The sequence below is a fragment of the Ambystoma mexicanum genome, chromosome 10, assembly GCF_040938575.1.
Source record: "Ambystoma mexicanum isolate Mex_15411 chromosome 10, UKY_AmexF1_1, whole genome shotgun sequence".
NCBI classification, from domain to species: domain Eukaryota; kingdom Metazoa; phylum Chordata; class Amphibia; order Caudata; family Ambystomatidae; genus Ambystoma; species Ambystoma mexicanum.
The window spans coordinates 933,854,883-933,880,474 of NC_090932.1; the positions used below are offsets into that span (position 1 = coordinate 933,854,883).

At 46.0% G+C, this 25,592-nt stretch overlaps 1 long non-coding RNA gene and 1 pseudogene across 1 annotated transcript; one reads left to right on the plus strand and one right to left on the minus strand.

Moving 5' to 3' along the window:
- The first annotated feature begins 20,801 nt into the window (after positions 1-20,801).
- On the plus strand, positions 20,802-20,917 carry LOC138496887 (U6atac minor spliceosomal RNA; annotated as a pseudogene).
- Positions 20,918-23,868: 2,951 nt separating this feature from the next.
- LOC138493257 (uncharacterized) lies at positions 23,869-25,156 on the minus strand. The gene is made up of 2 exons (XR_011276333.1): positions 24,987-25,156; positions 23,869-24,102 (listed from the first exon to the last, which is right to left on the minus strand). It is a non-coding gene; the product is annotated as an uncharacterized lncRNA (long non-coding RNA).
- Positions 25,157-25,592: the final 436 nt, after the last annotated feature.

Genomic DNA, 25,592 nt, shown 5'->3' on the forward strand with positions numbered 1-25,592 from the left:
GTAGCCGAACGAGTGCGAGAGCAGTCGGCTACGCTACGCGAAAGAGGGGGGCGGAGCACGAAAACATCATGTGCGGCCGCTCGTAGACACTGATTGGCCTAGGTCGCGACTACGTGTATGGGTGTGTGCATGTGCGGTTTCCTACGATTTGGTAATTACTGATAAATGAGTAGATGAGGATCCCTATTGATCGAGCAAGAAACTCGATAGGTAGATGACGTTTCCCTGAAGGCGGTAGCTAGTTGGTTGCCCAATACGGAAGATAATTGGCTGGTTAAGCCCTCCTGTCGAGGGGCGTATCACACGCGAGGCGACGCAGTGTGCGCAGTACGATTATATATTGTTGATTACCTTGTTCCAGGCATGACAGGAAGACAGCTGTGGGGTTAACGGGGGTAGAGTGTAAGTGTATTAAGAACTGACTAATAGTTTGAAGAGATCAGTGACGTCACCAGTAGGGCTTTCATAGGATATCCCGAGCACAAGGCATCTCTCTTTCGGAGGGTGGTGGGGAAGAGAGTTGTGGTAAGGGAGTGGAAACGGAGATAAACGGTAATGAGTCGATCGGGGAAAAGGCGAAAGGGGGGGCGTGGCTGCGCACGGAGAACGCCGGCCACGGCAAGTATAGGAGAGGGAGGAGGAGCAAATGAAAATAGGACGACTGTATAAGAACGTCACAAGGGGTACGCAGCCGTAGGGGGCTACGTGCGCCTCGGCCGCAGGGGGCCGTAAGGGTGTTCTGTAAAGGAAGACAAGGAAGAAAAGAATATGCAAATGTAAATACTATATTTTAATAATTTTCCTTAGCAGACTATCGCAAGTCCCCAAACTCACGGGGCCAGGTAAAGGTAAAAGGTTGTGTATTGTAGGTGTTAGTAAAATAACAGCTACCAAACAGGGGAAGGATAGCAAGTGGAGCGCTGCTATGTCACACGGAGCAGGATCGGGAGGGTGGGGGAACACCCTCACTACCCCACTACAGCACATATGCAAAACACTGTCACCCCATCGGGAGAAATTGATCAAGTATAGCATTGAATGGACACAGGGGACGGACAACAAAATGACAACACCATGGCCGCCTAATGGTAGCTTCGATCCATATACCCAACATTCACTATTAAACCATCTGCATAATACATACAAGGGGAAGAAATTGACAAACCATGTGGAGATGTTTAACTTATGGCGGATGTTCCAGGGGTCCCGACCAGGACCAAATGGAATGTTCACTGTGGGGGAAACACCGGAAGAAAAAGAGATTAAGGAGGAAGGAGAGAGTGGGGAGAAAGAGAGTGAAGGCCCAAAGAACACGGGGAACGGACAAGAGGGAGGAGAAAAGAATAACAACCCAAAAGAAAATGAACTAAAAAAGGAACAGAGCGATGATATAACCCTAGCAAAGGTAGTGAAAACAGAGGGGGGAGGGTTGTACCCTTTAAGAGAACTGGGAGAAATTGGAAGAGAGCAATTAAGGGCGGCTGAGGGGTACTCGAACCCAACATACAGCCCGCCACCATATGCAGTGACGGGTGTCCACAAGGGAGGGGAGCGGACTAGTACGACGGGATCAGCCTATAGGAAGATGCCAGAGGGGGAGGGGAGGACTGGAGAAGAGCAAACTGAGGAAATAGGACATGACGAGTGGGTAGCTGCACAGATACTATTAAAATTACGAGGTACATTAACAGGAGAAGAGAGGGAGGTAGTGAGGAAGATGGATGAGGATAATACCAGGGAGAGTGAAATAAGGGGAGAAGAGCTGATAAGACGAAAGGAAGAGGTTTTGGAGGAACGGCTAGCAGAGCTAAGGGATGAGCAGAATTAACTAATCAAACAGCTCGAGAGGGAGGAAAGAGAGAGAGCAAGGGAAAGGAAAGAAGGTAGGAACGAGTTGGAAAGAATAAGGGAACGAAATGAGGAGCAAAGAAGAGATGCCGAAAGGGTAAAAGCAGCAGCAGAAAGGGTATCAAGAGCAGTACTACGAGAGAGGAAAAAGGAAGAAGAAGAGAAAGAAAAAGAAATGACAATGTGGAAGAAGAGATTACTATCAGAAACGACCAGGAAATACGAAGAAGGGAGGGTGATAGAGAGTATATTAGAACGGGAGAGGGTGAGACGGGAAAGGAAGGAAGAGGAGGAAAGGGTATTGGGAAAGATGAGTAGTGAAGTAATGGAGGAATTAAAAAGGAAAAGGGAGGAAATTGGTAGAGAGATGGAGGAGAGAAATGAAGGGGAAAGAGAAGATAGGAGAGGAGAGATTGAAGAAAGGAGGTATGTATATAGAGATACAGAAGTAGCAACAACATCAGCACAAAGGGGAGCGGGTGGTAAAGGAGAAAGAGGAGACACAGACCTAATAGACTTAAAAACAGTAACGATCAAGGGGAGAAAGACAGAGTGGGGGCAGCCACATACAGATGACTTTTGTAGTGAGGAAGAAGAAGGAATGGAGAAGGAAGGAAGAAACAGTGACAGGGAAAGCCTAGATAAACTATACACCACTCGGACCAATACAGACTCACCATGGATATGTATGAGAAAGGATGAACTAGAGAAAAGTGAGGAGGAAGAGGGAGGAATAGCGAAAAGACAGATACATGAAGCCACACCCTCACCATCCTACCCTCAGTCAACCACCCCACGCTCACTACGTACAACTAAACTCGCGCCTTTCACAAACGAAATGACACCTTATGTAGGTAGGCTTAGAGACCTCCCTAGACATAGGCAGGAAGGACGAATACACACGCCCACATTAAATACAGGAGATGATGAAAGAAGGGGAAAAGATGGAGAAGAAAGAGTTACGAGCAGGGGAACTATGGACGGAATAGACGATATAAGAGAGAGGGAAGAAGAGGAGGGGTGTGGGGACTCAATTTTATGGAACCCAAGGGAGATAACGAGACACAACTTAATGCCACTTCTGGAGAGGGGAGGGGTGAGACCACAATACGTCCCTTGGAAGCATGTAGACAAAGAAAATGTAAAGTGCAGGCTCCCATCATTAAGTGGAGGTGCAGGTAAATGGATATATGAAATGGAAAAACACACCGCAGGACAGAAACTGGCAGTGGGGGATGTAAAGGGCCTTCTAATATCCATATTAGAGGATGCAGCGGATGACATTTGGAAAAGAGCGGGATTCACTGGGGTAACAATAACCAACATATCACACGATGGGGCACCATTCGCAAACTGCAGACATGCATTATGGCAGGCACTAAGGGTACAGTACCCAGACACATCAGACATAGGAGCAATTACCTCACGCAAGATGCGTGAGAACGAAGATCCTGTTGATTATATCCAGGAAATTCAAGAGAAGTGGCGCATGGAAACTAGAGAACAATGGGACAAAACACCAGCAATATTCTACCACATACTGGTACAAGGACTCCCAGAAGGAGTTCAGAAACAACTGAAGAAAGTGGTGGGAATGGAAGCAAAAGCAATACAACTGACAATAGTACATCATTGTAGGACATGGCAAGGTAAAATGAAACAAAAGGAAGAGGACAGGAAAACGGAAGAGGCTAAACTTGTACAGAAAAAACTTACTAAATACACAATGGAAGGGGCACTAATAACTACACCTGCAACAATGACCCAAAGCCCCACACAAGTAGTGGCTGCACAAGACCCCTCCCAAATACAACCCTCCCAGACTATAACACAACAGATGCCGCCACTCCAACCATACACGACAAACTTGGGAGGAGGATACTCAACGCCAGGAGCTGGGTATTATAATTACAAAAGGGGAAGAGGAGGAATAATGAGAGGGAGAGGATACGGATATAGCACACAACAACAGGTGGGAGGACTTAGAAATTCCTACCCCACCGGTCAACCAGTATACCAGGACAACACAGGAAGTTTTCCATGGCAGAGTAGGGAACCACCAGTGTGTTGGATTTGTGGATTAGTAGGGCACATGTCACGCACGTGTAGAGTAAGACCAGGAACATCATCATGGAACGAGCAGGGACAACTAAGGCCCACACAGGAACAGCAGGGGATACAGCAACAGCAGACGTTGCAACAGGGAAATGACCAGCAACAACTAGTAACACAACAGCCACAGGCATTTTCACTGCCACAACAACAGGTAACGACAATACAACAACCCCAAGCACAACAAACACAACTGGGTAGGGTGACAGTACTAGGACACAACCCTTACACAGGAAACGGTCAATCGTTGTACCCTCAATAGGACAGCCCACAGACGGCCTTGGTGTGTCCCATCCTGTCAGTAACCCCTAATAGTTCGGAGGAACCACGCATAGAGGTAACGATAGGTGACAAAAAGTTATCATTCCATGTTGATACCGGGGCGACCCGGTCTTGCATAAGGGAAGGTAAGTTTAAGATGTCAGGCGAAGCCATGAACACCCAAGGATTCTCTGGGGCTAGGGGGTTGGTTCCCTTTACTGATAACGTTCCCTTATCAATAGGGGATTATGACATGTCAGTGCCACTTTTATATTCTAGGGCCTCACCAGTAAATATACTGGGGAGAGACATCATGAACAGGTTGAATATGATGATTTCCTTTACGGAAAACGGCATAATTTGCTCTACTCCAGGGATCAACATGCTCACAGCACGACAAATCATGCAAGCATACTGCGGACAGACAGCGATTAGGGCTGAGCCAATTGATGGTGAAATATTCCAGTACGGGACAGACATGGCATTTGCCTGGATGCCAGGGATAGAAGGAAAGATCTGGAGGAGGCCAGCAACCTATTTGTTCATACCAGAAACACCAGCCAATGAACCAGAAGGAAAGGTGATTTCAGTGGACATAGAGAGCATTATAGCAACAGCTGATTACATTGCAGTGCATGCCCAAGACAGCGAAGGAAGAGCATGGAGAGCAGTAATAGCACTAGCAGAGGGATATAGGCTCACCCAGGTGTCAGACGAGGAGCTCTTCTCAGAAGAAAAGGAGGAAGGTGAAATGGTGTTTATGATGAGTGTGGAGATATGGCTAAGAGTGGCGTATAAACAAGTGGCACAAAAAATTGCAATGGCACTTGAGGCACCCGCATCCACCCCAGTTCCCTTCTTTGAGGAGGATATGGCAAAGGTACCCACGTCACTATGGACTACTAGCCCCTATGACGTGGGTTGTATAAAAAGTATAGGAGGTGTAAGGATAAAATTGAAAAAAGGTGCAATACTCCCCAGAGTAAAACAGTACCCACTATCAAAAGAGGCAGATGAGGGCATATATGAAACCATAACGGCCCTCATAAATAATGGCATAATGGTACCATCAGAATCACCATGTAACACAGCTGTATACCCAGTGCGCAAGGCTAAAGGGGGGTCTTGGCGCTTCATACAGGACCTCAGGCCCTTGAACAACATAGTGGAAGCAGAGTACCCCATAGCAGCAAACCCGGCCACAATATTGTGTGGCATTCCAGCAGAAGCATCACGATTTACAGTGATCGACCTTAAAATGCTTTTTTCTCAATACCATTGCACCCAGACTCACAAGATTTGACAAGCTTCACATACAGAAACACAAAGTGGAAACACACTAGATTGCCACAAGGATACTGCGAGTCACCCTCAATATTCAACAGAGTAATACAGATGGATTTGGGTAACATTGAAGTAGAAAGCACAGTGTTGCAGTATGTAGACGACATAATAATTTGCAGCACAAACGAAAAAAGATGCAGAGAGGACTCATTAAAGATGCTGACAATATTGGCTGAAAAAGGTTACAAGGTAGACATGGAAAAGTTACAGTACTGTCAGGAACAGGTACTTTACATTGGTCAGCTCATATCCCAACATGGAAGAAAGATTGCACCACAAAGAGCACAGGCCATTTCAAAAACGCCATTGCCACAAACAGTGAGGGAATTGCAGCAGTACCTAGGTCTGTGCAACTACTGTAGAGCATGGGTATTTGATTACAGCTCATACATAGGACCCCTGCTTGAGGGGTTAAAAGAAGGTAACAAAGGGGAGAAACAGTTGGGGTGGACAACGGAAATGAAAGAGGCTTTTGATGAACTGAAAGATGCGATATCAACTGCTCCAGTACTGGCCACCCCAGATTATGAGTGACGATTTTTCATATGTTCACATTGCGACTCAGCAGTAATGAAAGCAGTGTTGGCTCAAAAAACCAGTTTGGGCTACAAACCAGTAGCGTTTTACAGCGGCCACTTAGATCCTGTAATGTTGGGTCATTTCCCTTGCAAACAAGGTCTCGCCGCAGCTGCTTTTGCGGTAGAAAAAGCGTCAGCAATCACCATGGGGTGCCCAACCACACTATTTGTGGAACATGCACTATTCGCAATATTGAATAAACCCAAGTCCACCCTAACCACGCAGAGGGCATCAGGTTATGAGATCATCTTATCTAGAGCTGAACTATCAATTGTTAGATGTAGCACGGTCAACCCTGCAAGGTTTTTAGCAGAAGTAATGAGGAAGGAGATTATGCACACGATTGTACGCAAACCACTGAAATGTACTCATGTGCTAGAAAAGTTGAAGAAAACGCGCTAGAGGGAGGTGAGCTCCTGATCATTGATGGGTCATCAACAATTGACCAAAAAGATGGGATAAGGAGGACTGGGGCAGCGGTGGTGAAAATGATGGAGGTACCGGTGTGTGTGGCAATGAAATGTGTGCAGCTACCACAGCATTACTCTGCTCAAGCTGCAGAGCTAATTGCTCTGATCTTGGCGTTGAAGGAAAGCTTTAATAAACGAGTGACCATATATTCTGACAGCGCATATGCTACGTCCACTGTTCACTCAGGGCTGTCAAAATGGAGAAGAAGAGGGTTTAGAAGAGCTGACGGCACTCCAGTGCAACATGCTCTTTTATTGGCTGAACTCATTGAAGTAATAAACAACCCCCAGGAATTAGCCTTGGTCAAGTGTACCGCACACACCAATGGAGAAGATCATGTCTCAAGAGGGAATGCAGCGGCAGACGCACATGCGAAGTATGCTGCATACTTTGGTGAGATATGGAACCCCCCAGAGTCAGACAGAGGGAGAGGGAGGGGAATGGCTAAGGAGATGTTGATAAGAGAAGGGTACACCCATCTCCCAGCCACACAGATAATGGAGCTACAAGCGGCTGCTCCAATGGCAGAAAAAGAAATATGGGTAAAAAGAGGATGCACAATGTCACCAACTGACGCACTATTGCGCCAGGGTAACACTGGAAAAATTGTAATACCACTGGCACTATTGAATACCGCCCTGAGCCAGCTACACCACCCAGCCCATACAGGCAAGGAAGTAATTGCAGCACGAATTAGGGAAGACTGGTTTTGCCCCGAGTTAAATTCTCATGTGTCAAATTTTATAAGTAACTGTCTCACATGTCAACAGTTTATGGCCGGTCACACTCTGAATGTGATAAAAGGTACTATACCCCAGCCAGAGGGACCCTTCCGACATCTCCATATTGACCATGTCAATATGATCAACGTATGTCAAGGAAACAGGTATATGATTGTAGTAGTATGCCCATTTTCGAGGTGGATTGAAGCAGGGCCATGTTCACACCCAGATGCATTCAGAGCAGCTAAATTCCTAGTGAGGGAGGTCTTCCCCAGGTGGGGGGTGTGCGAGGTACTGCGGTCAGATAATGGCCCACATTTCGCAAACAAAATGTTCCAGCACATCACGTCCTTATTGAGCATCAAGCATAAATTTGCATGTGCATACCACCCACAGGCCAACGGTATATGCGAACGCCTGAACGGCCTACTAAAAGAGGCAATTGCAAAAATACAGCAAACAACAAAAAAGTGTTGGTTGTATTGCCTTCCGCTAGCCCTATTTGAGCTAAGAAATAGACCAGGTTCCGACCACCACCTCACCCCTCACGAGGTGGTTACCGGACGTCAAATGCGCCTTCCTCTGACACCAACATCAAGAGCATTCACCGACCACGATAGTACTGCCACTGTTTTTGGTGATGAAATGTACCAATATGTGTCTTCTTTGATTACTAGTGTAATGTTTGTGTCTCAACAGCTCGAGCGCACACGGGGCGGGTCTAACAGTGATCAACAAGAAGACGCGGATAAAGATTTGGAAAAGGAAAGACTGTGTAAAATTGCTAAAGGTGACCACGTGCTACTCCGCAATTTCAACAGGAAGTGGAACAGCCCACATTTCACTGGCCCCCATCTGGTAGAGGAGATATCAACGAGAGCAGTAAAGCTACAGGACAAACGTGCCTGGAATAACCTACATGACGTAAAGATCTACAAACTCCAGACCCGCCCCAGCGCCACCGACAGGGCCATCGGAAGAACAACAACAGCGTCACCAAAGGAGGAAGAGACTTCTGCCATTGCTGACGACTTAAGTGTCCCCATACCCTGTCAACCCCCACCACCAGATCCCCCAGAGACAACTATTGGACGCACCCACCCCATGGGAACACGATCAAAGAGTAAAGAGACTTCCGCCAGCTAAGCCCAAAACACCCTGCCCATTTACCCCCTACCCACTGTAGTAACAACCGAACTGAAGGACATTGTTTTGCACATATACACACGTAAACACTTGAATGTTCTCTTTTTCTTTTCTCTCGCACATGCAGGTACTGTGTATTATTGTACTGTTAAGAAAGTAGTTAACTAACAAATTCACTGCCTAGGAGTAGATGGTACCCTCAGATGATAACTACCCAGAAGAATTGTCACACCAATTTGTATATGAAGTAAGAAGGCCAACGTACCTGAACAAAAGGAGGGTACGTGTCTACTACACAGCATTCCTCTTGGCCATAGAATATTCAATGCCCCACCTCCACCCATACTTGCCTGCCCTAAGAGATAGATCACTTAGAGTGGCATGGGAACAGCTCTTCGCCTGGGCACTGAATGACTATCTGATAGGGAGGGCTTAAAAAACAACCACTAACCTTAATAACAAGCATATTTAGAATTTTCAGGCGGGCAACTTTAACGTCGCAAGAATAAGCTGCCGGACTGCAGCAAGGTAAGAGCAAAATGCCGGTGAAATTAGCCTTTGCAATAAAATTGATAGGGATTTTGATGATCACCGGGTTCTTGGCTGCCTCTGTATAGCAGTACAGCCATGCTATGAATATTGTTGCTGTACCCAAACCTAATATACCCCCACCCCCAGCTGCAACAGGTGTTACGTCAGGTGGTATTAGTATAATCCCACACAAAGAAAATAGAGTTAAACGCAGCACATACTCAGATAATAAAAGTATTGACAACTACATACAAGATTCAGCGCACATCTCAAACAACATGTGGTATCAACACATGACCCACATAGGTAAGCAGACAACAGAAGACAGCTGCTACGTTTGCTCATTAATTCCATATGCCATGAGCGCGTCTCGAACATTTGTTGCCACAGAAATAGATGAAAAAACAGCACGATGCATAATATACCTGGCACTGTTCCAAACGAAAGGAAGATTTCAAGGGACAGTGGTGCAACTGGTGTGGAAAACACGAGACACATATCCATATGAAAACAACTTCCTCAAGACTTATTTAAGTTACCACAAGAAAAGTTTACATACTGAAGCCTTCAGATACATGACAAGTGGTCCTGAAAAAGGAGAAACAAAGAAGGTAACACTACAGTACCTACCATGTGATTGGTATGCCACTGAAGTTGCTGGTAAAACAGGATGTTGGGAGAGGGCACTGGTGACGATAACAGGGAAGGTGTACTTGAACAACAAATGGGAGATAGGAGTGGTTGGTAGCAACATGATAACAAAAGAAACTATTTCAACTATCGATGGACACAACCACAGATGTTGGACGACTTGGATCAAGTACGTACCCATGCTCACGTGGATAGAGAAGGATGAAGACCCAATAATAATACTGCCACTAACTGCGCCTAAGGTATGCTACCAACATAAAGGAGAAGTGGACGTAGGGTATAACACCAACTGTGCAAGCGTGATGGAGTTACCTGAGGGGGGAGCAGGAACAGCAGTGATAATGGACCATTACTGGGCCTATGGAGACAAAGCATACCACACACTGCCCCCTCTGTGGAATGGTATATGCACAATAGTGCACGTTAATGTACCGTCACTAGTGGTACCCCAGAAACACGTGAATATGGCCAATTTCCCCAAAATGGATGAAGGGAACGAGAGGAAGAAGAGGTCTGTACAACCTCAGAAGGGGCCAGAGAACAAAACCAACAGCAATAATACTGTCCTGAATAGAAAGAAAAGACAAGGAGAACCTCTGACAGGAAATTATCTATGGGGTAGATCAGAAACAGCACTCACCTCAATTCCGCCAGAACACAGACTGTTTAGCAGAGCAGCAATGTTCTTCTCCTCAATAATACATCCGGGATTACAGGCTTACGCAAATGCAAAATGGCTCCAGATAACTAGTTGGGAACTAATGATGACCATCAATTCTACAGTGAATGGATTTAACGCCATAAAAGAGGAACTGCGCGCAGTCAGAATGGTGGCACTTCAGAACAGATATGTACTGGACCTCCTCACAGCAATGGAAGGAGGGGTTTGCGCAAAGATAGGACAATCATGCTGTACATTCATCCCTGCCAATGATGCTGACAACGGTACACTGACAGAAGCAGTTTCACAACTGGCCCAGATGCATTCTAAAATGATGGATGAAAGTAAAGGTGTAACAAAGGATGGAAGCTGGTTTTCAATATTATGGTTATGGATGCCATCATGGCTGTCAGATGGACTGAAGATTATAGTTGTATGTACTATTTTGGCTGGAGCTACACTGATCATAATAAGATTTTGGAAAGCCCGGAAGGCACGCACCACAGACGAAATGATTGAAATGGCCGGTATGCACCCCTTGATGCCAGCAGATGACGGCCAACACACAGGCATAATAATACAAGAGAGAGAGAAGTTGCGCAACCAAATCACCACCAACCACCTGGACCCACCATCTGTGAAGCTCGAAAACCCAAGAAACCCAAGGAGCTACATAGGGAAATGGGTGTACTGCACTCCTGGAGGAACCTGTGCATACATGTATTGGTCATTTGAAGACCATGTCAACCACTATGGACATTTGGGAGGAATAACTAAAATATGGAGAGTGAGAGGAGATAAAGAAAATGATATGTTTGTGGTCGACAAGTCGCCAGAGGGGGGACTGAAGTGGGAGAATGGAACAACAGGCTCCCGCCAATCCCCTCTCGCACTTGGCCTAGAGGATCACGGCCTAGGCACCCGCCACGAGATGAGTTTTCCCATCTACCAGACGACCAAATACCTTGGTACAGGAACCTACGGATGTGCCCACCTACCTGCCCTACCTGCCCAGCAGCTCGCCCTACCCAGGCCGACACCTGCAACATGGATCAACTCGACTAAACCAACACATCGTTAGAGATGCCATGACGACCTAGCCAACGGTCACACCTGTACGACCATGCACACTGGACACTCCTACACCAACCTACACGAAGAATATACTCAACGCTATGATGTAGGTGACGAACACATCCACGGACGTGCATATTTATTATTTTTCACATAGGCTTTTAAGATGCAGAAACGCAAGACGCACAATGAACTTATCTAAATGGCTTGCTTACGCTTCACATAAACCCTATAACCTAAAGCACCTGTGCACTCAACGGCTCCATTTATGCACCTGATTCAAGTAGGCCGCAAGCAAGAGCTTCCATGAACATTAAAATGAACAAGAGTCCGGTTGCTGATCCTGCAGAATGAGCTCAGCGAAAGGCAGACAGCCAAGCCACAATGTTGCAATCTCGCACGCCGCACACCAACATCAAGGTCACACCTGCAAATTAAACAAGGCACACAGTGGGAAAAACAATATTAATTGTGCAGAATTCGGCCTCAAACACGGTACCGCCTCACGTGACCAAGCCAAACCTGAAAGGATGCCAAGGCTAGGAGAACGGAGGCGCCTGGATCCCTCGTTACAAGACACAGGCAGATACAAATAAAAGACTCAATGGACATCTGCGACAGTGGGAGTAGTCGGCCTTCCAGTCCATGAATAAATCCTCGCATTGTCTGCACGTACCCATAGTGAAACATTGTTGCAACCGACAGGTACACCGCGAGCTGGGAACGGCGATGGTCCCAGGCTGGGAGGCTCGCGAGTGCACTAATCAGAACATGGGGCTCTTATCACTGACGCCATTAACATTGACCAATCCTCAGGGGTCTTCATGTAACAATTCTCATGTATCTAATTCAGGGACAACCCAGGTATACCACCTGACTGACCCTCAGCCACTAATACCCTTCTCTATATGTATGCTATACTAACCCTACCACTCAAGTAACCAATCCAGAGTGGAGATAGGTTTTTTGGTAACTTTTCGAGGTGACGCAAGTAGCGCGTCATACCAAGGTAAAAAGGGCCTGCGAGCCCCACGATTATGTGTGTGTCAGGACGGACGCGTACGCTCCTTGACCCATCCCTGCCATTTGTATAATAAACAGCAGAACCACCTTGCTTCTTGCGTGCGCCTCATACTCATTTTTGTGATACGCGGGAGGAGTTGGGGCCTCCCTGCCCGGAGGTCCGCGGACGGCCCAGCCGACCCCGGCAGAATTTCCCCCCGACACGATTGAGAATGTCACTGCCTAAGTAAAAGGCGGCAGTGACGTCTTGCACGACTCAACAATTATGGACTATGCTCTTGTTGCCAATGGAGATTTTGAGCATACACATGCTTGGCAGGAGATGTTTGGAATTGGGTGCTTCCAGGTGCATTTCCCATGTATCTATCAGTTTGAATGTGGGAATGGCTGGATCTTTTGGGAGTTGGCGGAACATGGCTTCGCTGATGAAGCTCTTACCGTTGTTCACACACACTAGAGCGAGAACAGAGTCCTTCCCATCATTTAACTGAACAGGGATGAACAACTGCTCTCCAATTTGCTGAATATCAGCCAGGCTCTGAGCTGATTTCACATCTTTCTGGACTATAGGAGTGGGAGTGTCTGAATGTGAATCGGTAAAGAATTTCAGAGTGTTTCCTTCCAGTGTGGAATACCACCTTAAACTGGAAGGAAGGTTGATTTTCAGAGATAGAGAGTACCCCCCCATCACCAGTCTGTTGTCCTACTGCTATTACTGTCACGTCTGGAATTTAGTTGTTCTGGAAGTGAAATTCTACTCGGTCAGATTTTTGTCAACCATGTGGCAGGTGCCGTTTAAACTAACATGGTTGACACTCTGTTTTAATTTCATTGGTCGGCTAGTCTGGGTCCAGAGGACCTTGTTCACGCAATCTATTAGGGGTGACAACCTTCTCAGGAGGTCATTCCCTAGTAAACAAGGGGTGCCCTCTGGAGCCACTACTATGACTGGGTGTTTCACCTTGTGTCGCCCAATTTTGATGTCCAAATCTGCAGTCCCCTCGACGGGAATTTCCTTCCCGTCAAAGTTCTGGAGTTGTCCAGGAAGAGAGGTGAGAGGAATACGATAATTCTCTCCCCTTCCTAAATTCAGTTCATCAAAGGCCCTTCTGGACAGAAGGGTAGCTTGAGATCCAGTGTCCACCAGCGTTGAAATTGTACCCTGCCCCTGTACTTGTACCGGGGCATAATATCTAACCTCCTTCTCCTCAAGGGGGCACAGATAATGCACATTTGTGGACAACTGGTGGGCCAATTTTCTGGTTTTGGACATTGCAAGAGAAGAGATTTGGGCAGAATTCTGTGGAGAGCCGAGGGAATCTAAAAGAAAAAGTTGGCAACTGGAGATCAGAGCCATTGTGGGTTCCCCTGGTTCCGGTTCTGGGCCGCCCTCCCTTTTTGGAGGCAGTCACCAGGATGGGTTTGACCCATGGGATTTTGGTATTGTTGGTTCTGGGATAGAATGATGGGTGGCGACAGCTCAATCCCCACATCTACCCAGTCTGTTGATTCGGTTTTATTCTGGGATGGAATGATGGGCCGCGACAGCTCAATCCCCACATCTACCCAGTCTATATTGGACTCCCTTGGGACCCGTTTTTCCTTGGGAGGAGTTCCCCCATCTCTGAAGGAGAAGATCCTTTTCCCAGGATCTTCTGAGGATCCCTCTCCCTCAAATTGGAAGACCTGTACCTCCTCCACAAAGTGGGTCTGTTTGGGTCCTTTGTTTCTCCTACCCCCCCCCTGCTCCTTGGGAGGCAGTCTTTCAGGGGCAGGAGATTTTGTTTCCGGTTCCTGGTTTTCCAGGGGCTGTTTACGAGTTGGGAAGGAAGCTTCCTCCAAGGCTTTACACCCCCCTTCCCCTTGTGCCTCCTCCCTGGGAACCGGTGGGTTATCGGGGTGCTGCCCCGTCATTGTTGGGGAGCACCAGGCCCAGAGTTTGGGGCATTCTGCGGTGGCATGCTCATCTGAGGGATCTGTTGAGCCCTCAGTATGTGACCCAGATCCCGTGCCATATTTTGGACCTGCCGCTCAAGTTGTGAAACCCGCTCAGGCTGATACGGGGCTCTATTTTCTCCCCTGGGCTGATCCTGGGAAGGGTAGCTATCCCTTCTCTGGTAATACCCCGGATTGGGAAGATTTGGATACCCCTCCACCCTTGGCCTCCCCTCTCCTGGATTAGGTTGTATGGGCTCAGGGAATTGGGAAAAGAGGGATGGATGATTTTGGGGCTGGAAATTGGGTGGATACCTGGGAAAAAAGTTCTGCCGAGGATTTGGTGAATTTCTGCCCTCCTGGGGGAAGTTAGGAGGGAAGTTCCCTGGGTCAGGTGCTTGGCTGGATCCCCCCCCTTGTGCTGGAGGAGTCCACACATAACCCAGGATGGGTCGGTTTCCCTTGTAGCGGGGACTTACATGATCAGGGGAGCGGGGGACCCCATTTGTGGGACTACCTCCTCGACTCCCTGTCTGTGACTGGCCTGAGGGCCTTCTGGGCTGTGAATTATTTGGTGCAGGCAGGTTTTTAGGCCCCCCATCTCCAAATCTAAATAGGGGGCAACCTTTACCTCCCCCACCTTGCCAGCAGCAGGGGTGCTGTTGGTTTTGGGGTCTTTCTACGCATTACTTTTATTTTCTATGGGCTTCTGCACCTCATAGATCTGGGTAGCCTGTTCAATGACCCAGTCTAGTGACCTCTTCTCGTGAAAATCTCTCACTAGCTGGGTCATGATGTATTTGGGCAAGGCATGGAAAAAAGTATTGACAAATTCTCTGCTGTCCGTGCGCACCCTTCTGGTGGTCTGCGCAAAGGCACACTTCAATTCTTGCACAAATTCTTGTGGGGCCTGATCCTCCCCACATTGCAAATTGTAGGCTGCCTTGCGAGCCTCTTGAGGATTTCTATGAACGGAAAAATGTTTCAAGATGGCCGCCTTATATGCGGACCATCTTGAATGGTTTTGGTCCTCCAGCCCTGCAAAGAAACTGGAGTATTCTGGGGAGAATGTCCATTTGACATACTGGATGCAGCTACTGCTGTCCTTCAAATGGAAAGTCTCCATCATTTGCTCATAGAGCTCCAAGTGTTCCCAAACAGAATACTTGGCGTTATTATGATAAGGCGTGATGACACTCCTTATTGCCTTTATTTGTTTCAATGGGTCCTTAAGCAAGGCCCTTTTTGCCTTATTGGCCTTTTTGGTTCGGGTAACCCTGGTCCATTCATCCTCTCACTCCGAAGCACTGCTCCCAGAGGTGCCTGTCTAATCTTCCAGGTTTTCGCGGATTCTGCGAGCCTGGGAATGGCTGGCAGAATGTTGGCACCTGGTCTCCTGTGTCCTGTAACGCTCAGAGGAGTTTTCAGATCCCTCCTTGCTGCCAGGATTTGATGGGTACCCCCCCCCCACTGACCTAACTGGGCAGAGGTTTTCAGGATGCCCTTAATGGGCCTACTCTCCTGGGGTTCCCCACTAAATTGCACTGTGCTTGGGTGCCCATACCCGGATGCCCGCCCCTCCATTCCTGGGTGGTACTGGCCTATGAGCTCCATACTTTTGGCTGGATAGTAATCTGTCATCCCTGTGGCCCTGTGCTCATGTGCGCCAGGGGGCATGGGGGTGGCAGAGTCCAGGGACTGAGAGAGATGAAGGCCTCCGGTACTAGGGCTCCTGAGGTTATGCTCAGGCGTTTCCCTTTCCCAGCGAACTTCATCTCTGTCAGCCCCTGCTCCCTGTTGCAATGCAAGAGCCTGCGCTTTCAGTTCCTCAGTTACGGCCTTACTAGACTCTATCAGTCTCCCCTGCATGGCTACCTGTTGCTGGAGCCTATCATTGTGCTGGCAGAGAGCCTCATTTTCTCTATGTGCCTCCTGATTGGTCCTGGAGTACTGGGCCAGTCTCTGCTGCAGGAGGGTTACCTCCTGAGTCCCACCCCTACTGGCCTGCTCCTTTCTTGCCAGAGCCTCCTTCACTCTCCTGGTGTGATCTAGCAGGCCCTGATGCTCTTTTTGGGGGTCACCCAGCCCCTGGAGGGCCAAGTGATTTTCTTCAATTTTTCTTTTTAAATGGCAGACTTCCTGGCCTAAGGTGTCCCTTTTCTGACTAAGAGTCTGCATCTGTGCCGCCAGGTCGTCCTTTTGCCTTTGGAAGGCACCAGCTTTCTGGCGCTCCTGATCAAACTCTGCCTGGTTATCCAGGATTTTCAGAATCAATTTATTGCTTTCCTCTTTCTCTCTGTCTAATCGAATTTGCAGGGTGGCTACCTGCTCTGTGCATGCCCTGTTGAAGTCCAGTTGTTGCTCCAGCTTTTTCTGGCTCTGCAGTAGGGAGTCCAAACCTTCTTGGTACTCCTTCTGCAAGGCCAGAAATCTGGTATCCTGGTCAGCCTTTTCCTGTTGCAGCATATCCATATCCTCCTTTATTTTAGTGATGTACTGTCTGCTGTCATTTTGTGACTCCTGGCCCCTGAGCAGCCTCTCCTCAGAAGAGTCCAGATCAGATTGGGCCTTCTCTAACGCAATCTGTCGCCTATTTGCCAGATCTTGGCCTTCAGCACATTTATCCTGCATGGCTCCCATATATAGATACAAATATGCCGCTATCCTAACAATCTTATTGTGTTCATCTTTGGCTTTAGGGGCCATATATAATTCACTCAGGGCCACAGGTAATGGACCCTGATTTCTCCATATATCTGACCCTGTTTCAGTGACCTGTTGCGCGATTGCCTGCAACCAGACCGTTTGGTCCTGATGAGTCCACTCACCTCTCACAAATAGCTTATGTAAGAAGTGCTCTCTGGCTATTTTGATGTCTACCAGTGTCGTCATTCTGGAGATTTGAGTTCCTTCCTGACTTACCAAAGTTTGTATTTTATTTTGCAAAACAGACCTTCTCCTTAGAGCATCCCTTTGAGGAGTACTTTACAGCGTACCACAGCGTGGTGCTCCGACCGGATGTATGTATCCCGTCAGTTAGCACACTGTATTAAGCTGCACAAATGGTAAGTCTAATCCAGAATCCCCGGCTACGAGCCCCCACTGTGTAAGTGACTCCAATCAAGCAATCCCACTAAGTCAGTGCCTTGTCTGGGATGCCCAAGGGAAGCCCTTATTTATATATTTTTATGGCAAGTTATAATCTGGATGATGGACCCTTGTATAACACCCCTCTCTTAGAATCCCCCTGACCCCACTGAGCCAAGAAGTAGATTTGTTTTGCAAATGTAAAAGGTTTATTTTAAACATTATATATATATATATATATATATATATATATATATATATATATATATATATATATATATCACACTTCTATAAATAAATTGATAATGGATAGTACACTTGTGAATATGAGCAGTAATCAGCAAGAGGTAATCCTACAGTAGCACAGTTCTTGGTTACTTATGAATAGGAACAGAAGAATAAGGTGGGAAAGAATGCTTTATATGGTTCAAGGAAACGCAATGATGAATGAAATGCAGTACAGAAAATAACTTGATATGGCTTCAACAAACGACAATGCAATCACTTTTCCTTGACAATTCACTCCCCCCCTTTATGCAATATAAGGAGATGGAAAGAGGAGCACACAGTTCTCAGGAATGCAATCAAATACAATGCGAAATTCAGTCCCCCCCCCAGCAAGCTTAGAAGAAAACAGGTAGAAGTTTGAAACACAGGCCCAAAATGCTTTGAATGTGATGACAATGAAGTGAGAAATGTGCTAAAAATGCTTTTAATTCCCTCTAGAAGTTCAGGGTGGGTGATATCTAGTTTATATTAGTTCAGGCTCACTTTAGCAATGCTCTATGAGTAACTAGCAGGTTAAAACAAATTTTAGCAAAGGAAAGCAAGGAGCTGCTGATTTTTACATGTGGCTGAAATTGTGCAAAATGTCAAATCGCTGCAAATTTAATCGCGCGCGTCGAGCGTAATTACGGAGGCCCTATAAGGAGTAGCAAGTCTAGGTTCGTTGAAAAGCCTAGAATCTTAGCTTTAAGATGACAGTTAAAACTCACTCCTAGCACAAACGGTTCCAGAGATACGGCCGATTTAGTCAAGGTAGTTTTTCGGATTTTAAATTTAAAAGTTCAAAATGACAGGTGACAGTTTTCAGCTTTAAAAAGGACAGAATGACACACACGATTCCTATGAGGTAGTTCTAAATATGTTAAAATAGTTTTAATTAGATTATTTTAAACTAAGAGATTAGTCTGGCACAGTCCTAGAGTACTCACACTATCTTTTGGACAGGAATGGCTTCGTCACCGATCGGGTCAGGATTGGCTGGACTTCTGCTAGCGGTTCTTCACAGCGGTCTGGTCTCTGGTTCTGCTCTCAGCACTGCACAGGTCTGGTCTCTCTGGATCTCTGGTCTCTCTGGATCTCTGGTCTCTGGAGGTTGAAGGATTTGAAGTCTGGAGTCTCCCGGCAAAGCGTCCCGCAAGAAAGTGGAAAGTCAATGTCCTCCTGTCTTTCAGTGGTCCTTTTTATGTCTTTAGAAAGTGGGTGTGTGCGTTGGTCATAACTAAACCTGACCCTCTCACTTATCATTGGCCAATTCCTCCTCTCTCCCATGATTGGGGGAAGGAAATGGATTGTCATCATGATGAGGTCTGTTTATGGGTCAGAGGATCCTCCCCTGGTCAATTTGCCCACAAATCTATATATATCAAATACATATTTCCCAGATACACAAGTGGTTGACATTACATGTACATATTACAGATTAATTAAGACAGGTCTCTGTTCAAGCCCCATGTTCCTGCGAGCTGGGATTCAGAAATGACAACATTTTGCGCTTTTTGGTCGCTTTACCAATATCGGACATTTACCAAAAATTACACAAATGTGCGCAAGGAGTATGGACATGAATTGATGAAGTGTCAGATTTTTAACATGCAGACATTTGGAGTAAGACCCTATTTTCTGCTAGCAACCTCCCAGAATACACCACAGGGTCCTAACACCTCTTAAAACGTGCACAGAAAAATCACAAGAATAATGATATTATTTATATAATTTTGACCAGTCCGCACTATGAGTTATCTATCTTTTTAAAATTATGCCCTGGTCAAAAAGGGGTGTGGCTTCCCACATCACATGGTGGAATAACTGGTTTATCCACTTCCCCCAAGCTCAGCTTGCTAGCAGAGGCACTGCCCCTCCCAGTTTCTCCCAAGAGGAAGCCACTTTACGGCCCCCCCAATATAACATTTGCCTGAGTCCAGGTCAGGGCTTTGTTCAACTTCATGCAGTCCCCAGGTGCTCCTCCCCTAACCCAATCAGAGAGGTGTCATCTCCTTTTGGCAGGGGCAGCAGGATGCAGCTAGGCCTGGGAAGAGTTGCTGAGCAGGTTTCTCCTGTCGGGGGTAGTTGTCAGGCAGAATTCAGCTAAATGTCACTTTAGTTCCCAGTTTAACTCAAACTTACAATTTTTACACATGAAACTAGAATGCTGATTCTAAGTTCAAAACCATGACTTTTAACAGGTGCAACTATGTGACACTCAAAAGTAGGTCACTCATTTATTTCAAACATTTCGATTTTGGTGGTTTTAAATCCAATTTCATTTAAGCTGCTGACATCCACAGCTCAGCCAGTTTTGTTATAAACATTGTTTTGGGCTCTTCATCTTCCCAGATTTTGTATGCGCACAACACTTCATTCTGCCAGATGCCTGCTGGTGTTCAGTAAGATTTTTGAATATCCTGCAATGTTCGAAATAGGCACTTTGAGCTTGCATTCAGGAAAACAAAGATGATTTTAAGGCGCTTTTGGTCTAACAACACTGTTATTTTTCCTTTGACACCACCTTTAACCCCTGGCGCTTCCGGTCCATCATGCTGGCACTAGTGGGTGGCAGGTTAGACAACCATTTTGGTGTGCGCACAACCGTGCGGTTTTGCTGGTTCTGGGATGGAATGATGGGCTGCGACAGCTCATCCCCACATCCACCCAGTCTATTGATTTAGTTTTGTTCTGGGATAGAATGATGGGCGGCGACAGCTCATCCCCACATCTACCCCGTCTAATAATTCAACATGGGTCAAAACCCTTGACACCCTCACCATTAAGATAGCGCAGCAGTTGTAGCCCCCATTGCTGTAAAATGGGCGTGACTTACAGGACACAGTTTCAAACCCCAGAAAGGCCAACCCTGCCCTTCATCCATCCATGGTTGTGCATACCAACACCAGCTGCTGTTGGATGATATTGTATGTATATATATATATATATATATATATATATATATATATATATATATATATATATATATATATATATATATATTACTTGTAACGAACACAGCCGCAAGCAATATATGGTAACACACCATCATCACCTGCAGAAGGCTGACCTAGTACTGTGGGTGCATTTTGTCGCACGGGGGTGAGGATTCCCCTTGGCAAGTATAGACAAGGGCCTGGAGGCCTCTACAACACATAGACGGTTAAGGCAAGGCCACTTATGGGTGGCTCCTAACCAGGTTTGCGAGGGGTAATAATATCTTCAGTCATGCCAGCGCTCTGAGACTTTATAATAGCAGTGAAGCGCTTCTAAGTAAGTACCACAGTAAGGAAGGGCACTTAGGCACGATTACTAATACGGTTCTCACATAACAGGGACAGCCGATGGGCTCACAGCGGAAGTGGGACGGCAAGTAAAAGTACAACAGAAGGGTCCGCAGTGGCAACACCATTCACCCCCCGAATGAGGCCTGAGACCCCAGAGCTGGGTGTTATTTGGCAGCACCCTGCAGGAAGGGAAGGTATTGAGGGAACATACATACAGTAAGTAATGAGACTAGAAAGTGGAAGCACAGGGTGGAGAGATAGGAACGCCACAATTAACGGCCAATCAGCTTTGGGCGTAGGCGCACTCCAAGAAGAAGATTACTTCCCTACAGTTTCTGCCTTAAAGCTTTGGGTCACATGGTTGGACAAGTTGCTGTGTCGGCCGTTGGCCAAAGGCATGGCTAGGATGTGGGGTGACCAGAAGCATTACATAACTGGAAATCTTCCCTACAAGATTCCTTTAAAGCTATGGGTCACATGGTTGGACAAGTTGCTGTGTCAGCCCTTGGCCAAAGGCATTGCTAGGATACAGGGTGACCAGAAGCATTACCCTACTGGAAATCTTCCGCACAAGGGTGCCTTAAAACTATGGGTAACACTGTTGCAAAAGTTGCTATGTCAGCCCTTGGCCACCAAAGGCATGGCCATGTTACGGGTAGACCAGAAGCATACACCACTGGAAATGTTCCCCACAAGAGTGCCTTAAAGCTATGGGTCACACCGTTGGAAATGTTTGTGTGTTGGCCCTTGGCCAAAGGCATGACAGTGTTACATGTAGAGCAGAAGCACCACTCCATGAGAAATCCTTCACACATTGTTGCACTAAAACCAAGGGCCACACAGTTGGGGAAAATTATACAACACAGAAGATTAACGTCTGGAAAATGATATCAAAATCTAAAGCAAAACTCTGCGAAATCTGGGAGATCTTGGCATGGAGTTAAAAGCTGCTTTTTACTCAACGCATAATGACCAGGGTAAAAAATAATGGGTCAACAGAAATACGCACCTCAGCACAGGGTGCCAGCATAAGCGCTCTCCCTGTCAAGGAATTAGTATCCGCCCCCGAGGAGCTTGGCGGGAACTCGACAAGAAAGCCATAGCAACAGAAACAGCAAAACATTACACTGGGTAGTGGGTGACCCTACGAGTTGCATGTTTTACTAATATTATCATTTTAAATTGGCTTTTCCATGAGTACAATTTTAGAAAGGTTTTTATTACGTTGTGCTAGTTGTCACTGATTGAGTTTCGTTGGGTTTTGAGCTAGGTGACCTGGGTACGAAGCAGCTAATATTGGGCACCTGCACATCCAGGGCAGGCATCGCCAATGGTCGGAAGGAATCTGAAATCGTTATGCTTGCCTCGACAGCAATAGAAGTGGACCATTTCTAAGTTGAAGGATACTAACAATCAGGAGAGTTCCTAGGTCTGGAAAAGACCCGGGGCTACGCTGATGTCAGAACTGTTGGGACTGGGGGCTAGCTAGTCTTTGGGCTGTAGCTCCTGAGATTCTATCCGGGGCTACAACCAAAAGATCAGGGGCTATAGCCCCCATAGCTACCCCCAGCAACGCCCCTGCTAACAATTTCCATTCAGTAATTCTGCCTCTGAGAAAGAGGTAAGCCTCTGATAAAGCCGTAGTTGTGGCAAAGTAGAAACTGAACAAACGGGTAGAACGTTTTCTAATCAGCAGGGGCCCCAACCGTATCAGATGTAGCCAGATTGTTGCCAGACCCGTAACTCCTCCCTAAGGACAGGTTCGACCTATCAGTAAAAGGTATGGATGTTTTCCCATTCAGGAATCCTCATTCACATTCGCTGCAGAGGGAGGTAGGTAAGCTAAGATATTTTGGCGGGAACGTGGAAGGCCGGTAACCCATCCAGGTCTGGCGGCATGGGCCAGGAGGACAACACCTGCCCAAGTCAAAAAGGAAGATCATCCTGGAATCATTCTGGAGTCATCCGATGACTCCATTCTAGAGTCATCCATGGATAGTTCAGGAAGATCATCCGAAGTATTCCAACAGGCCAAAATATGTAATGAGATGATGACTCTAGAGTTATCACAGAAACTACTACAGGATGAGTTTGGATTACTTCCAGTGATGATCTTGGATTACTCCAGGATGACTCCATGACAACTTCAGGATGAGTTGGGATTACTCCAGGATGACTTCGGATTACTCTAGGATGACTCCATGACAACTTCAGGATTACTCCAGGATGACTTCATGACAACTTCAGGATGGGTGGGGATTACTTCAGGATGGTTGCATGAGAACTTTAGGATGGGTTTTGAATTGTGAATGATTCTTACAGACCACTCCATGATGAGTTTAAAAGATTTCAAGATGCTTCCAAAACATTTAGGAAAATGGATTTGATTACCCAAGGATGTATTCCTTGTGAGTAAGATTGGTGGCATTACTTTAGAATGACTCGTTAGACTTATGGATAGTTTACTGGAAATAAATCTAATGAATTTTGCAGCTGTCACTGTCCATCTTTGCTAGAGCACACAAATCTTGTTAACCAAGTTCACCGATTTAGTGCACAAAACTACAACCGCCCCCTCCCATGTCAAGAACCAACCTGTAAACTCCCTAATTTCAATTCTCACCTCTAGCCAACAGGGCCTCACACCCAAAATTACGAAGCACTGCATTGAAACACACACTTCCAGTGACCTAAACAGAATCTGTTAAAGGTCTACCTGCATGACAGACTGCCGCCAGTCACTTCACCCAATATCACTGAGAGCAGCCAACATTATTATGATAGTAAAATACTGCAGCTATACATTGTTGATATTTTATTATAGTATAGCTGTGGCTATAAGATGTCTTCAATCAAACATAGGCTCAGAAAGTGTTCAAAAATGTTTTATTTAACAAATGCAGTTTAACGGCATAGCTGTATTCTATAAGAATAAATCAGTTTGCAAAAATATAAACATATAATCATCGATCCTGCATTTCGAAAGGCGGTGTCTTCTTTAGGCCTCTCCTGGCATTGCAGATTTTGGTGGCAAGCTTCCTTCTCATCACCTGGCCGTCCATAGTAGGCCAACTGTTAGCCTTGCAGACAGATCTCAAAAATTCTACAAAAAAAAGAAAGGATATATGAATATAAATGGACATCAGAATAGGCATTGTTAAATTACTTATTGTAGAATAAATACAGGATTAACAAATGTTAAAATGTCAACCTACAAATGTGTCACTACATTTAAATGCATTTGTACACAACGGTTGAAACAGGCTTAAAAGATAGATTTGAACTGAAAATGAATCATGGTTTTCTGTGGCTACATTCAGAAGATTTATGGTCTTTAATGGTCAAAGGGGTTAATATGTCTTTGAGGAGATGTTGAGCCAGACACTGAGTCGGTGGGGATGGGAGACAGGACAATCATGCAGAAACAAGATTGACAGATTCATTGTGTAGATACAACAGTTTGACTTTTAAATTAGAAACTATCACACAGTTAGAAATAGAAAGCATAAGTGGATGTGGGGAAATAGTCTTTTAAACCCTTTGCTAATTAACATAACCAGAAGGTCCGGAAACACATGACCCCAGATATGCCAAAGCACACCTTGCTTACATGGGTGACCCAACGCCTCCTGCCTGAAAACCATGCATCACTGATTTGTTACATACTCGAATGGACTAACAAATGTACAACACCCCAAAGATAATACCCACTCCCTGCCTTTAATTACCCCTATTCTGCTTGGAAACCAGGAATGGCCAATGTGCAATGAATGTGAGGGGCAGGTTTTAAAATGTATTAGAAACAAATGGCTTATTAGTCTAGAATAGAATTTGTTCATGCAGTAGCGAATTGATACACCAACAGCTCTCGCTAACGGCCACCATCTATATATGGTGTCCATTCAATGCGGAAAAGGTACTCTCAAAATTAAGTAAGTTAACTACAGTTTTTAAATTGGGAACGGTTCTGTTATGAGGGAATATCACCTTCTGTTGTGTGGATGATCCAGTGTCCATTCCCAACGACTTCTCCACTGATTCTGGTAATGAATCGGTCCTGGTAAGCGCCGCCAGTGATGCCTGCAAATGATGTATTGCCAACTGATTGTGTCTTTGCGTGGCTTGTAACTGTTCTACAATTTAAAAAAAAACAAAAAACAAAATTTAAAGGCACCTACTTACTGGCCATAATCAGCAAGTCATCCTAAGCTCATCCCCAAATCATCGCCCCCCATTCGGAGACATTTGCTGATGACTTTAACAGCTTGATGACTTCTGATGATGTGGAAATGACTTCTAATGTAGTTCGATGATCATCGGATGACTCCAGGATGACCTCTAAAGTCATCCTTTTTGACATGGGTGGCCCATGTGCCCAAAAGTCCAACAGAGATGAGATTTTATGTTATGCATGAGTACACTTTATGAATAAAATTACAAACATGTTTTTACGTTTTACTGATGTATCATGCAATAGCATCCATGGCCTCTTATTTCCAACACGAACCTAAGTCTCAGCCATCATTAGTGCAAGCCCCACCTGGGGCAGTTTTGGTGTAATGCCTGTACAGTTGCCATCTGTGCTCCCCAGCC